This window comes from Sciurus vulgaris (genome assembly GCF_902686455.1).
Source record: "Sciurus vulgaris genome assembly, chromosome: 4".
Taxonomy (NCBI): Eukaryota; Metazoa; Chordata; class Mammalia; order Rodentia; family Sciuridae; genus Sciurus; species Sciurus vulgaris.
Window position 1 is genome coordinate 42,081,702 of NC_136464.1, and position 12,466 is coordinate 42,094,167.

At 34.8% G+C, this 12,466-nt stretch overlaps 1 protein-coding gene across 3 annotated transcripts in view; it reads left to right on the forward strand.

The window, feature by feature from the left end:
- GRID1 (glutamate ionotropic receptor delta type subunit 1) overlaps nucleotides 1-12,466 on the forward strand; it is a 753,528-nt gene that overhangs the window by 552,422 nt on the left and 188,640 nt on the right. The window lies entirely within an intron of this gene.

Here is a 12,466-nt window from a genome sequence, read left to right on the forward strand (position 1 = left end):
CTATTTCCCCACATCCTCGCCAATACCTATTGTTGCTTGTATTCTTGATAATTGCCATCCTAATTGGGGTGAGATGGAATCTTAGTTTTGATTTGCATTTCTCTTATTACTAGAGATGTTGAACATTTTTTCATATGTTTGTTGATTGCCCGTAGATCTTCTATGAAGCATCTGTTCATATCCTTAGCTCATTTGTTGATTGGGTTATTTGTATTCTTGGTGTAGAGTTTTTTGAGTTCTTTATAGATTCTGGAAATTAGCGCTCTATGTGAAGTATGAGTGGCAAAGATACTCTCCCACTCTGTAGGCTCTTTCTTCGCATTGCTGATAGTTTCCTTTGCTGAGAGAAAGCTATTTAGTTTGAATCTATCCCAGTTATTGATTCTTGCTTTTATTTCTTGTGCTATCGGAGTCCTGTTAAGGAAGTCTGATCCTAAGCCAACAAGTTGAAGATTTGGACCTACTTTTTCTTCTATAAGATGCAGGGTCTCTGGTCTGATTTCAAGGTCCTTGATCCATTATGAGTTGATTTTTGTGCAGGGTGAGAGATAGGGATTTAATTTCATTCTGTTGCATATGGATTTCCAGTTTTCCCAACACGATTTGTTGAAGAGGCTATCTTTTCTCCACTGCATATTTTTGGCACCTTTGTCTAGTATGAGAAAATTGTATTTATTTGGGTGTGTGTCCATGTCCTCTATTCCATTGATCTACCTGTCTATTTTGGTACCAATACCATGCCGTTTTTGTTACTATTGCTTTGTAGTATAGTTGAAGTTCTGGTATTGCGATACCCCTTGTTTCATTCTTCCTGCTAAGGATTGCTTTAGCTATTCTCGGTTTTTTATTCTTCCAGATGAATTTCATGATTGCTTGCTCTATTTCTGTAAGGTTCATCATTGGGATTTTAATTGGAATTGCATTGAATCTGTATAGCACTTTTGGTAGTATGGCCATTTTGACAATATTATTTCTGCCCATCCAAGAACATGGGAGATCTTTCCATCTTCTAAGGTCTTCCTCAATTTCTTTCTTCAATGTTTTGTAGTTTTCATTGTAGAGATCTTTTACCTCTTTGGTTAGACTGATGTCAAGTATTTTATTTTATTTTTTTTTTTTGAGGCTATTGCAAATGAGGGGTTGTTTTCCTCATTTCCCTTTCACATGTTTCATCGCTTGCGTATAAAAATGCTTTAGATTTATGTGTGTTGATATTATAGCCTGCTAGTTTGCTGAATTCATTGATGAGGTCTAGAAGTTTTCTGGAGGAGTTTTTTGGATCCTCTAAATATAGAATCATGTCATCAGCAAATAGTGACAGCTTAAATTCCTCTTTTCCTATTCACATCCCTTTAATTTCTTTAGTCTACCTAATTGCTCTGGCTAGAGTTTCGAGGACAATATTGAATAGAAGTGGTGAAAGAGGACATCCCTGTCTTGTTCCCATTTTTAAAGGGAATGGTTTCGGTTTTTCTCCATTTAGAATGATGTTGGCCATGGGCTTCACATAAATAGCCTTTACATTGTTCAGGTATGTTCCTACTATCCCTGTTTTTTCTAGTATTTTGAGCGTGAAGGGGTGTTGTATTTTGTCGAACACTTTTTCTCTGTCAATTGATATAACCATATGATTCTTGTCCGTAAGTCTATTGACATGATGGATTACGTTTATTGATTTATGGACGTTAAACCATCTTTGCTTTCCAGGGATGAACTTGATCATGGTGCACGATTTTCTTAATATGTTTTTGGATACGGTTTGCCAATATTTTGTTAAGGATCTTAGCATCTATATTCATCAAGGATATTGGTCTAAAATTTTCTTTCCTTGATGTGTCTTTTCCTGGTTTGGGTATGAGGGTGATATTAGCTTTATAGAATGAGTTTGGCAGGGTACCAAACTTCTTTTCATTGCTTGTTATTGATCTGTTTAAATTGTGTATGTCCTCCTGGTTCAGTTTGGGAGGAGCATATGTCTCTAGAAATTTGTCAATGTCTTCGGTAATTTCTATTTTGTTGGAATACAGATTTTCAAAGGAGCTTCTCATTATGTTCTGTATCTCAGTGGTGTCTGTCATGATATTTCCTTTTTCTTCACAAATTTTAGTAGTTTGAGTTGTCTCTCTCCTTCTCTTTGTTAGTGTGGCTAAGGGTTTGTCCATTTTGTTTACTTTCTCAAAGAACCAACTTTTTGTATTGTCAATTTTTTGAATTGTTTCTTTTATTTCAATTTCATTGATTTCAGCTCTCATTTTAATTATTTCCTGTCTTCTACTACTTTTGCTGTTATTCTGTTCCTCTTTTTCTAGGGCTTTGAGCTGTAATGTTAGGTCATTTAGTTGTTGAACTTTTCATTCTTTTCTGGAATGCGCTCCATGCAATGAATTTTCCTCTTAGTGTTGCTTTCATAGTGTCCCAGAGATTTTGATATATTGTATCATCGTTCTAATTGACCTCAAAGAATGTTTTTATCTCCTCCCTGATGTTTTCTGTTATCCATGTTTCATTCAATAGCATATTATTTAGTCTTCAAGTGTTGGAGTAATTTCCTTTTTTTATTATGTCATTGATTTCTACTCTCAGTCCATTATGATCTGATAGAACACAAGGCAGTATCTCTATTTTTTTGCATTTCCTAAGGGCTGCTTTGTGGCATAACATATGGTCTATTTTTGAGAAGGTTCCATGTGCTGCTGAGAAGAAAGTGAATCCGCTCATTGATGGATGGAATGTTCTATATATGTCTATTAAGTCTAGGTTATTGATTGTGTTATTGAGTTCTATGGTTTCATTGGTAGGATTTTGTTTGGAAGATCTATCTAGTGCTGACAGCAGTGTGTTAAAGTCGCCCAGAATTATTGTGTTGTGGTCTATGTCATTCCTGAAATTGAGAAGAATTTGTTTGATGTATAGGGATGCACCATTGTTTGGGGCATAAATATTTACTATCGTTATGTCTTCCTGATTTATGGTTCCCTTAAGCAGTATGAAATGTCCTTGTTTATCCCTTCTGACTAACTTTGGCTTGAAGTCCGCTTTATCTGATATAAGGATGGAAACCCCCGCTTTTTTACTGAGTCCATGTGCGTGGTAGGTTTTTTCCCATCCTTTCACCTCTAGTCTGTGGATGTCTTTTTCTATGAGATGAGTCTCTTGAAGGCAGCATATTGTTGGATCTTTCTTTATAATCCATTCTCTCAGTCTATATCTTTTGATTGATGAGTTTAGGCAATTAATGTTCAGGGTTATTATTGAGATATGATTCAGATTCCCAGTCATTTGGGCTTATTTTTGATTTTTAAGTTGGCTTGGTTTCTCCTTTGAGTGGTTTTTCTCTAAGGTAAAAGTCCTCCCTTTGCTGACCTACATTGTTGTTTTTCATTTCTTCCTCATGGAATATTTTGTTGAGAACATTCTGTACTTTCTATGCTTTCTATTTGTAAATTCTTTTAACTTTTGTTTATCATGGAAGGATTTTATTTCATCTTCAAATCTGAAGGTTAGTTTTGCTGGGTACAGGATTCTTGGTTGGCAACCATGTTCTTTCAGAACTTGAAATACGTCGTTCCAGGCCCTTCTAGCTTTTAGATTCTGGGTTGGGAAGTCAGCTGCTATCCCTATTGGTCTCCCCCTGTATGTAATCTGATGCTTTTCTCTGGCGGCCTTCAAAATTCTATCTTTTTTTTTTTTTTTTTTTTCCATAGTTCTTGGAGATTCTGTTCATGATTTCTTACCATCTTCTCTGTTTGGGCAAGTTTATTTTCAAGATTAAATATTTTGTCTTCATTGTCTGAGGTTCTGTCTTCCAAGTGGTCTAGTCTGTTAGTGATGCTTTCCATTGAGTTTTTTTATTGGTTTATTGTTTATTGTTGTAAATTTATTTTATGTCTACTCCTTGATTATTAGAAGGTTGTTCTAATTTTTATTTTTTAAATTATTTTTCTTTTTCATTTTTTATTTATTTATTTTAATTAAAAATCATAAATTTGCATAGGACAATATTGTTTGATTCATTCTGTTTTTTCCCTTCCCCCCACCCCTCCCACCCTTCTTTTCCCTCTATACAGTCCTTCTTTCCTCTATTCCTACCACCCTCCTTATCCCTAACCCTAAACCTAACCCTATCCCTAACGCTAACCCCCCCTTATATGTCCTCATCCGCTTATCAGCGAGATCATTCATCTTTAGTTTTTTGAGATTGGCTTATCTCACTTAGCATAATATCTTCCAATTTCATCCATTTGCCTGCAAATGCCATAATTTTATCATTCTTCATGGAGGAGTAATATTCCATTGTATATATATGCCATAGTTTCTTTATCCATTGATCAACTGAAGGGCATCTGGGTTGGTTCCACAATCTGGCTATAGTGAATTGAGCAGCTATGAACATTGATGTGGCTGTATCTCTGTAGTGTGCCTATTTTAAGAACTTTGGGTATAGGCCAAGGAGTGGGATAGCTGGGTCCAATGGTGGTTCCATTCCAAGCTTTCTGAGGAATCTTCATACTGCTTTCCAGAGTGGCTGCACTAATTTGCAGCCCCACCAGCAATGTATGAGTGTACCTATTTCCCCACATCCTCGCCAACACCTATTGTTGCTTGTGTTCTTGATAATTGCCATTCTAATTGGGGTGAGATGAAATCTTAGGGTAGTTTTGATTTGCATTTCTCTTATTACTAGAGATGTTGAACATTTTTCATGTATCTGTTGATTGCTTGCACATCTTCTTCTGTGAAGTATCTGTTCATTTCCTTAGCCCATTTGTTGATTGGATTATTTGTATTCTTGGTGTAGAGTTTTTTGAGTTTTTTATAGATTCTGGAAATTAGCGCTCTTTCTGAAGTATGAGTGGCAAAGATATTCTCCCACTCTGAAGACTCTCTCTTCACATTACTGATAGTTTCCTTTGCTGAGAGAAAGCTTTTTAGCTTGAATCTATCCCAGTGGTTGATTCTAGCTTTTATTTCTTGTGCTATAGGAGTTCTGTTAAGGAAGTCTGATCCTAAGCCAACAAGTTGCAGGTTTGGACCTACTTTTTCTTCTATAAGATGCAGGGTCTCTGGTCTGATTCCAAGGTCCTTGATCCATTTTGAGTTGATTTTTATGCAGGGTGAGAGATAGGGGTTTAGTTTCATTCTGTTGCATATGGATTTCCAGTTTTCCCAGCACCATTTGTTGAAGAGGCTATCTTTTCTCCATTGCATATTTTTGGCCCCTTTGTCTAGTATGAGAAAATTGTATTAATTTGGGTTTGTGTCCATGTTCTCTATTCTGTACCATTGATCTATCTGTCTATTTTGGTATCAATACCATGCCATTTTGTAATAGAGTTGAAGATCTGGTATTGCGATACCCCCTGCTTCGCCCTTTCTAATGAGGATTGCTTTGGCTATTCTGGGTTTCTTATTCTTCCAGATGAATTTCATAATTGATTGCTCTATTTCTGTAAGGTACATCATTGGGATTTTAATTGGAATTGCATTGAATCTGTATAGCACTTTTGGTAGTATGGCCATTTTGACAATATTAATTCTGCCTATCCAAGAACATGGGAGATCTTTCCATCTTCTAAGGTTTTTTTTTTTTTAAATTTCTTTCTTTAGTGTTCTGTAGTTCTCATGGTAGAGGACTTTCACCTCTTTTGTAAGATTGATTCCCAAGTATTTTATTTTTTTCGATGCTTTTGTGAATGGGGTAGTTTTCCTAATTTCTCTTTCTGAAGATTCATCACTTATGTTTAAAAATGCATTGGATTTATGAGCATTGATCTTGTAACCTGCTACTTTACTGAATTTCCTTATGAGTTCTAAGAGTTTTCTGGTGGAATTTCCAGGTTCCTCTAAATATATAATCATGTCATCAGCGAACAGGGATAGTTTGAGTTCCTCTCTTCCAATTCGTATCCCTTTAATTTCTTTGGTTTGTCTAATTCCTCTGGCTAGAGTCTTAAGAACGATGTTGAATAGAAGTGGTGAAAGAGGGCATCCCTGCCTTGTTCCAGTTTTTAGGGAGAATGTTTTCAGTTTTTCACCATTTAGAATGATATTGGCCATGGGCTTAGCATAGATGGCCTTTACAATGTTAAGGAATGTTCCCACTACCCCAATTTTCTCTAGTGTTTTGAGCATGAAGGGATGCTATATTTTATCGAATGCTTTTTCTGCATCTATTGAAATAATCATGTGATTCTTAACTTTTAGTCTGTTGATATGGTGAATGACATTTTTTGATTTCCGGATGTTGAACCAACCTTGCATCCCTGGGATAAAACCCACTTGATCGTGGTGCACTATCTTTTTAATATATTTTTGAATGCGATTTGCTAAAATTTTTTTGAGAATTTTTGCATCGATGTTCATTAAGGATATTGGTCTGAAATTTTCTTTCCTTGATGTGTCTCTGTCTGGTTTAGGTATCAAGGTGATATTGGCTTCATAGAATGAGTTTGGGAGGGTTCCCTCCTCTTCTATTTTATGGAATACTTTGAGAAGTATTGCAATGAGTTCTTCTTTAAAGGTTGTGTAGAACTCTGCTGAGAACCCATCTGGTCCTGGACTTTTCTTTGTTGGTAGGCTTTTGATGACCTCTTCTATTTCATTGCTTGAAATTGATTTATTTAAGTTGTGTATGTCCTCCTCGTTCAGTTTAGGTAATTCATATGTCTCTAGAAACTTGTTGATGTCTTCGAGGTTTTCTGTTTTGTTGGAGTATAGATTTTGAAAATAGCTTCTAATTATGTTTTGTATTTCACTCGTGTCGGTTGTGATATTTCCTTGTTCATTCCGAATTTTAGTAATTTGAGTTTTCTCCCTCTTTCTCTTTGTTATTGTGGCTAAGGGTTTATCAATTTTGTTTATTTTTTCAAAGAACCAACTATTTATTTTGTTAATTTTTCCGATTGTTTCTTTTGTTTCAATTTCGTTGATTTCTGCTCTGATTTTAACTATTTCCTGTCTTCTACTACTTTTGGTGTTGTTCTGCTCTTTTTTTCCTAGTGCTTTGAGCTGTAGTGTTAAGTCGTTTATTTGTTGATTTCCACTTCTTTTGTTGAATGCGCCCCATTAAATAAATCTTCCTCTAAGTACTGCTTTCATAGTGTCCCAGAGATTTTGATATGATGTGTCTTTGTTCTCATTTACTTGTAAAATTTTTTTTATTTCCCTCCTGATGTCTTCTGTTATCCATTCATCATATAATAGTGTGTTTTTTAATCTCCAAGTATTGGAGAAGTTTCTGTTTTTTATTCTGTCATTTATTTCTAATTTCAATCCATTGTGATCTGATAGAGTACAAGGTAGTATCTCTATCTTCTTGTATTTGCTAACAGTAGCTTTGTTGCAAAAGACCTGGTCTGTTTTAGAGAAGGATCCATGTGCTGCTGAGAAGAAACTATTCGTTCTTTGTTGGATGGTATATTCTATATGTCAGTTAAGTCTAAATTGTTCATTGTGTTATTGAGATCTATGGTTTCTTTATTCAATTTTTGTTTGGAAGATCTATCCAGCGGTGAGAGAGGTGTGTTAAAATCACCTAGTATTATTGTGTTATGGTCTATTTGATTTCTGGAATTGAAAAGGATTTGTTTAATGTACATGGATGAGCCAATGTTCGGGGCATAGATATTTGTGATTGTTATGTCTTGCTGATTTATGCTTCCCTTTAGCAGTATGTAGTGTCCTTCTTTATCCCTTCTGACTAGTTTTGGCTTGAAGTCCACATTATCTGAAATGAGGATGGATACTCCAGCTTTTTTGCTGTGTCCGTGTGCATGGTATGTTTTTCCCATCCTTTCACCTTTAGTCTATGGGTATCTCTTTCTATGAGATGAGTCTCTTGCAGGCAGCAAATTGTTGGATTTTTCTTTTTAATTCATTCTGCCAGTCTATGTCTTTTCATTGATGAGTTCAGGCCATTAACATTCAGGGTTATTATTGTGATATGATTTGTATTCCCAGTCATTTGACTCATTCTTGTTTTTTGACATGATTTGGTGTCTCCTTTATTTGGCTATTCCTTTAGGCTATTTCCTCCTGTTGCTGATTTGCATTGTTGTTTTTCATCTCTTCCTCATGGAATATTTTGCTGAGAATGTTCTGTAATGCTGGCTTTCTTTTTGTAAATTCCTTTAGCTTTTTTTTTTTTATCATGGAAGGATCTTATTTCATCATCAAATCTGAAAATAAGTTTTGCTGGGTATAGGATTCTTGGTTGGCATCCATTTTCTTTCAGGGCTTGGTAAATGTTGTTCCAGGCTCTTTAGCTTTTAGGGTCTGGATTGAAATATCTTATGATATTCTTATTTGTTTCCCCCTGAATGTAATTTGATTCTTTTCTCTCGTGGCCTTTAAAAATTCTGTCTATTTTGTATGTTAGGTATTTTCATTATAATGTGCCTTGGTGTGGGTCTGTTGTAATTTTGTATATTTGGAGTCCTGTAAGCCTCTTGTACTTGGTTTTCCATTTCATTCTTCAGATTTGGGAAATTTTCTGATATTATTTCATTGAATAGATTGTTCATTCCTTTGGTTTGTTTCTCTAAGCCTTCCTCAATCCCAATAATTGTTAAATTTGGCCTTTTCATGATATCCCATAATTCTTGTAGATTCTGTTCATGATTTCTTACCGTCTTTTCTGTTTGGTCAACTTTGTTTTCAAGATTAAATATTTTGTCTTCAATATCTGAGGTTCTGTCTTCCAGGTGTTGTAGCCTATTGGTTATGCTTTCTATGAAGTTTTTAACTTGGTTTATTGTTTCCTTCATTTCAAGGATTTCTGTTTGTTTTTTTTTTTTCTATATCTCTAACTCTTTGTTGAAATGATCTCTTGCTTCCCGTATTTGCTCCTTTAACTGTTGATTTGTGCGATCATTCAATGCCTGCATTTGCTCTTTCATCTCCTCCTTCGATGCCTGTATTTGCTCTTTCATCTCCTCGTTTGCTTCCCTGATTGTTTTAATTATGTACATTTTGAACTCCCTTTCTGACATTTCTTCTGCTGTGCTGTCATTGGGTTTTATTGATATCGTATCTAGGTTTGTTTGGGACATTTTCTTCCCTTGTTTTCTCATATTGGTCAGATGTCAGTGGGACTTTGTGATATTGCAGAATTCTTGTATTGGCTTATATTGTCCCTGTAGATTTCCAGAGTATCACCTTCCTGCCTTCAGTAGCCTGAAGTCTTGGAGTAACTTGATAATGCAGTGCTTCCAAGGAAAGCTGCCCCTAGCCCGCTACTGGTTCCAGGACTTGGAGCTAGCTCTGTGTGGAAAGGCTCTCACTGGGGGGCCTGCTCGGAGAAGGTAGCCTGGAAAGGTGCTTCCCGCTGGAGGGAGCCGGGCTGCGGGCTGCTTGGGGAAGTCCCTGGCTACCCTGGCCTGGTCCCTGAAGCAACCTGCGGACAGGAACTTGCCACCCTGGTTCAGGGGCTTGAAGCTTGGTTCTGTGCAGAAAGGCTCTCACTGGGGGGCCTGCTCTGAGATGCTGGAGCATCTGGCCCTGTGGGAGGAGCCCACCGCTGGAGTGCTCAGAGCTGCCTGGGGAAGACTCTAGCTGCCCTACCCTACTCTAATAAGCCACCCGAATCCGGGCCTGCCGCCCGGGCAGCACTTCACTAGGTGGGGGATACTCACCCCAAGGCTCTATTTTAGTCTGAGTCTCTCAGTGCCTCCCTTTCTTGAATCCTGGGTTCTGGAATGACTGGAGATGCAGTCACCCTCTAGTCCGCCATCTTGGATCCGTAAATTATTTTTCTATTTTTACAGACTGCATTTTGATTCATTGTAACAAATGGGGTTCATCTTTTTGTTTCTATGGTTGTGCACGACGTAGAATCATACCATTCCTTTAATCATACATGTCCATAGGGTAATGTTGTCTTTTAATAATTTTTACTTATATTTTCAAGAGCCAATTTTAGTCTTCATGGATTGTCCCTACTTTTTCAATTTCATTGATTCTCCTTTATTTCATTGGTTTTAGCTCCTTTGTGTTTAACTTGTTCTTCTTAGCCTTTTAATAGAAAGCTCAGTTTATTGATTTTTTTATCTTTTTTTTTTTTTGGACAAATATAGTTTTTGCTAAGTACTGCTTTATTTGTGTTCCACAAACTTGCATATGTTGCATGTGCATTATCTTTTAGTTCAGAATGCTTTCCCATTTTCATTTTAACTTATAACTCACTGGTATTTGCACCCATGCTCTTTAAATTTCGTTACTTAGAGCTTATTCAAAAATGCTTTTGTAATTTATTTGTGGATTATTCTTGTTTTGATACCAATATTTCCTGGATGACTTCAGTTCATTTAAATTTATTGAGGTTTATTTGATGAAGAAACAATGGTTAACCTAGGTGAGTAGTCATGTTACTGCAGAAGTAGTATTCCATAAATGCCAGTCAGGTTCAGAGGTGCAGCTCTTCTACATACTAAATGATATTTTGATGTTTTAAAAACACCCATTACTGAGAGAAATGTTTGAGTTTTCTCTCTTTTTTTCTTCATGCATTCCAGTGTTCTTTTATTAAGTACATACATAGATTACTGTGACTTTTTAGTGAATTATTACTTTTATTGTTATGAAAATACTTATTCTTCATCTGAAGTATACTTGGTCAGATATTGATATAACCACTACATCTTTGGGGGTAGTCTTGCCATTTCATCCTTTTACTTTTGACATGCTTCTTTAAAGAAAAAGATCATTTCTTTCATACACAACATATTTAGCTTGAAAAATAATCCATTCTGACAATCTTCACCTTGTGTGTGTTTGTTTACATTTAATGTAATTATATATACAGTTAGTCTAGGGTCCATTGCCTTGTTATTGTTTTCTGTTTGTTCCATCTAGGTTTTTTTTTTATATTGTTGTTCCTTTTATCTCTCCTGTTATGCTATTTTGCATTTTATTTTAGTATTGCATTTGTCTTTTCTCTTGGTTTGTTATATATGTATATACATATATATATGTATATATAATTATATATATATGTAATATTTAATTTGTGGCTATTTGGGGGGAAATCTATGCCATTTTAAATTCATCACCTTCTATCATCAAGTAAAATGCCAATTTCCATATAACTTAAGAACCTTAAAGTTGCATACTTTCCATTTGTACTGTCCCATACATTATTATTGTTGTCATTAATCTTATTTCTATGTATGTTTCAAACCCACAGATTATTGTTTTTAATATTGCATAACATACCCAAATTTGTAATCTGAAAAATGATATTATATATATGTATTATTGTTTTTATCATTCTTTATGGATCTGCTAGATGTTGTGATATAATTTTCCATCAGCCTGAAAAATTTCCATTAATATTTTTCATTGGGCATTTTCACCCCAGGAATGTCTTTGTCTCTTCAACTTTTTTGGAGGCATTTTAATTTTGTTGTAGAATTCTACTTTGATGATTTTTTTCCCATTTTGCTTCAATATCTTCTGGCTTGGATTGAGACTGGAAAGAAGTCTGTAGTAAATTTTGTATATTTGTATCCCCAAATAATATTTCTCTTTTCTCTGGATGACTTTTTAGATTTTTCTTTTTTTTTCTTAGTAATTTGATAGTTTTTATGAATTCTGTCCCTTAAAGATTTATTTTTCTAATTGTTTGGTGGATCGAAATTTAATTGAATTTTTAAGATAGATTTTATGTTCATTCATCTAGCTAAATTCATCTCCTGTTGCTAATAAATTTATGAAGATTATTTTTGTTTTATTGATATACAGAGAAACATTTAATCTGAAATGAATGCCTCATTTCCGGCTTTATAATTCTTAGGTCCTTTCATTTTCTTTTTATATTTGTGTGTTCTAGAACATCTAGTATAATGTTGAGCAGATCTGATAACATCAAACATCCTTTCATATTTATGATTTTAGAGTAATTGCTATATTCTTTCCCCACTTAGGTTTATTAAATAGACTTTGTAGATACCTTTTTTTCAGAATAAAATACTTTCTTCATTTTATGATTTTCATCATAAATAAATACTAAATATTATGGAAAGCTTTTTCTGCTTCTGTAATGACATAGGTCTTCTCCATTAACTTTTTAATCCAATTTACATGCTGTCATATTTAACTGTTTAGAGTTTTATTTCAGAAATTACTGTTTAGATATTTTACTTCTGTATTGATGATTGAACATGTAAAACTTCCTTCTTGTACTATTTGTTTATTCTGGGATCAAAACTATAGTGGATTGATAAAATGAGTTAGGGTATGCTTTATATTCTTAAAACTTCTAAAAGAACATGGTTTGTAAATTTAATAGAAATTGCCTGTAAAACTGCCAAGAACTTCCTTGTGGAACAATTTTAAATTGCTGCTTTTAAATTTCTTTAAAAGCTATATAATTTTTCATGTCTTATTTAGTGTTGAGTAATTTTTATATTTGTTTTAACAATTATATTTATTTCCTCTAACTTCTTAAAAAGCTGTTAGCCCAAGGATA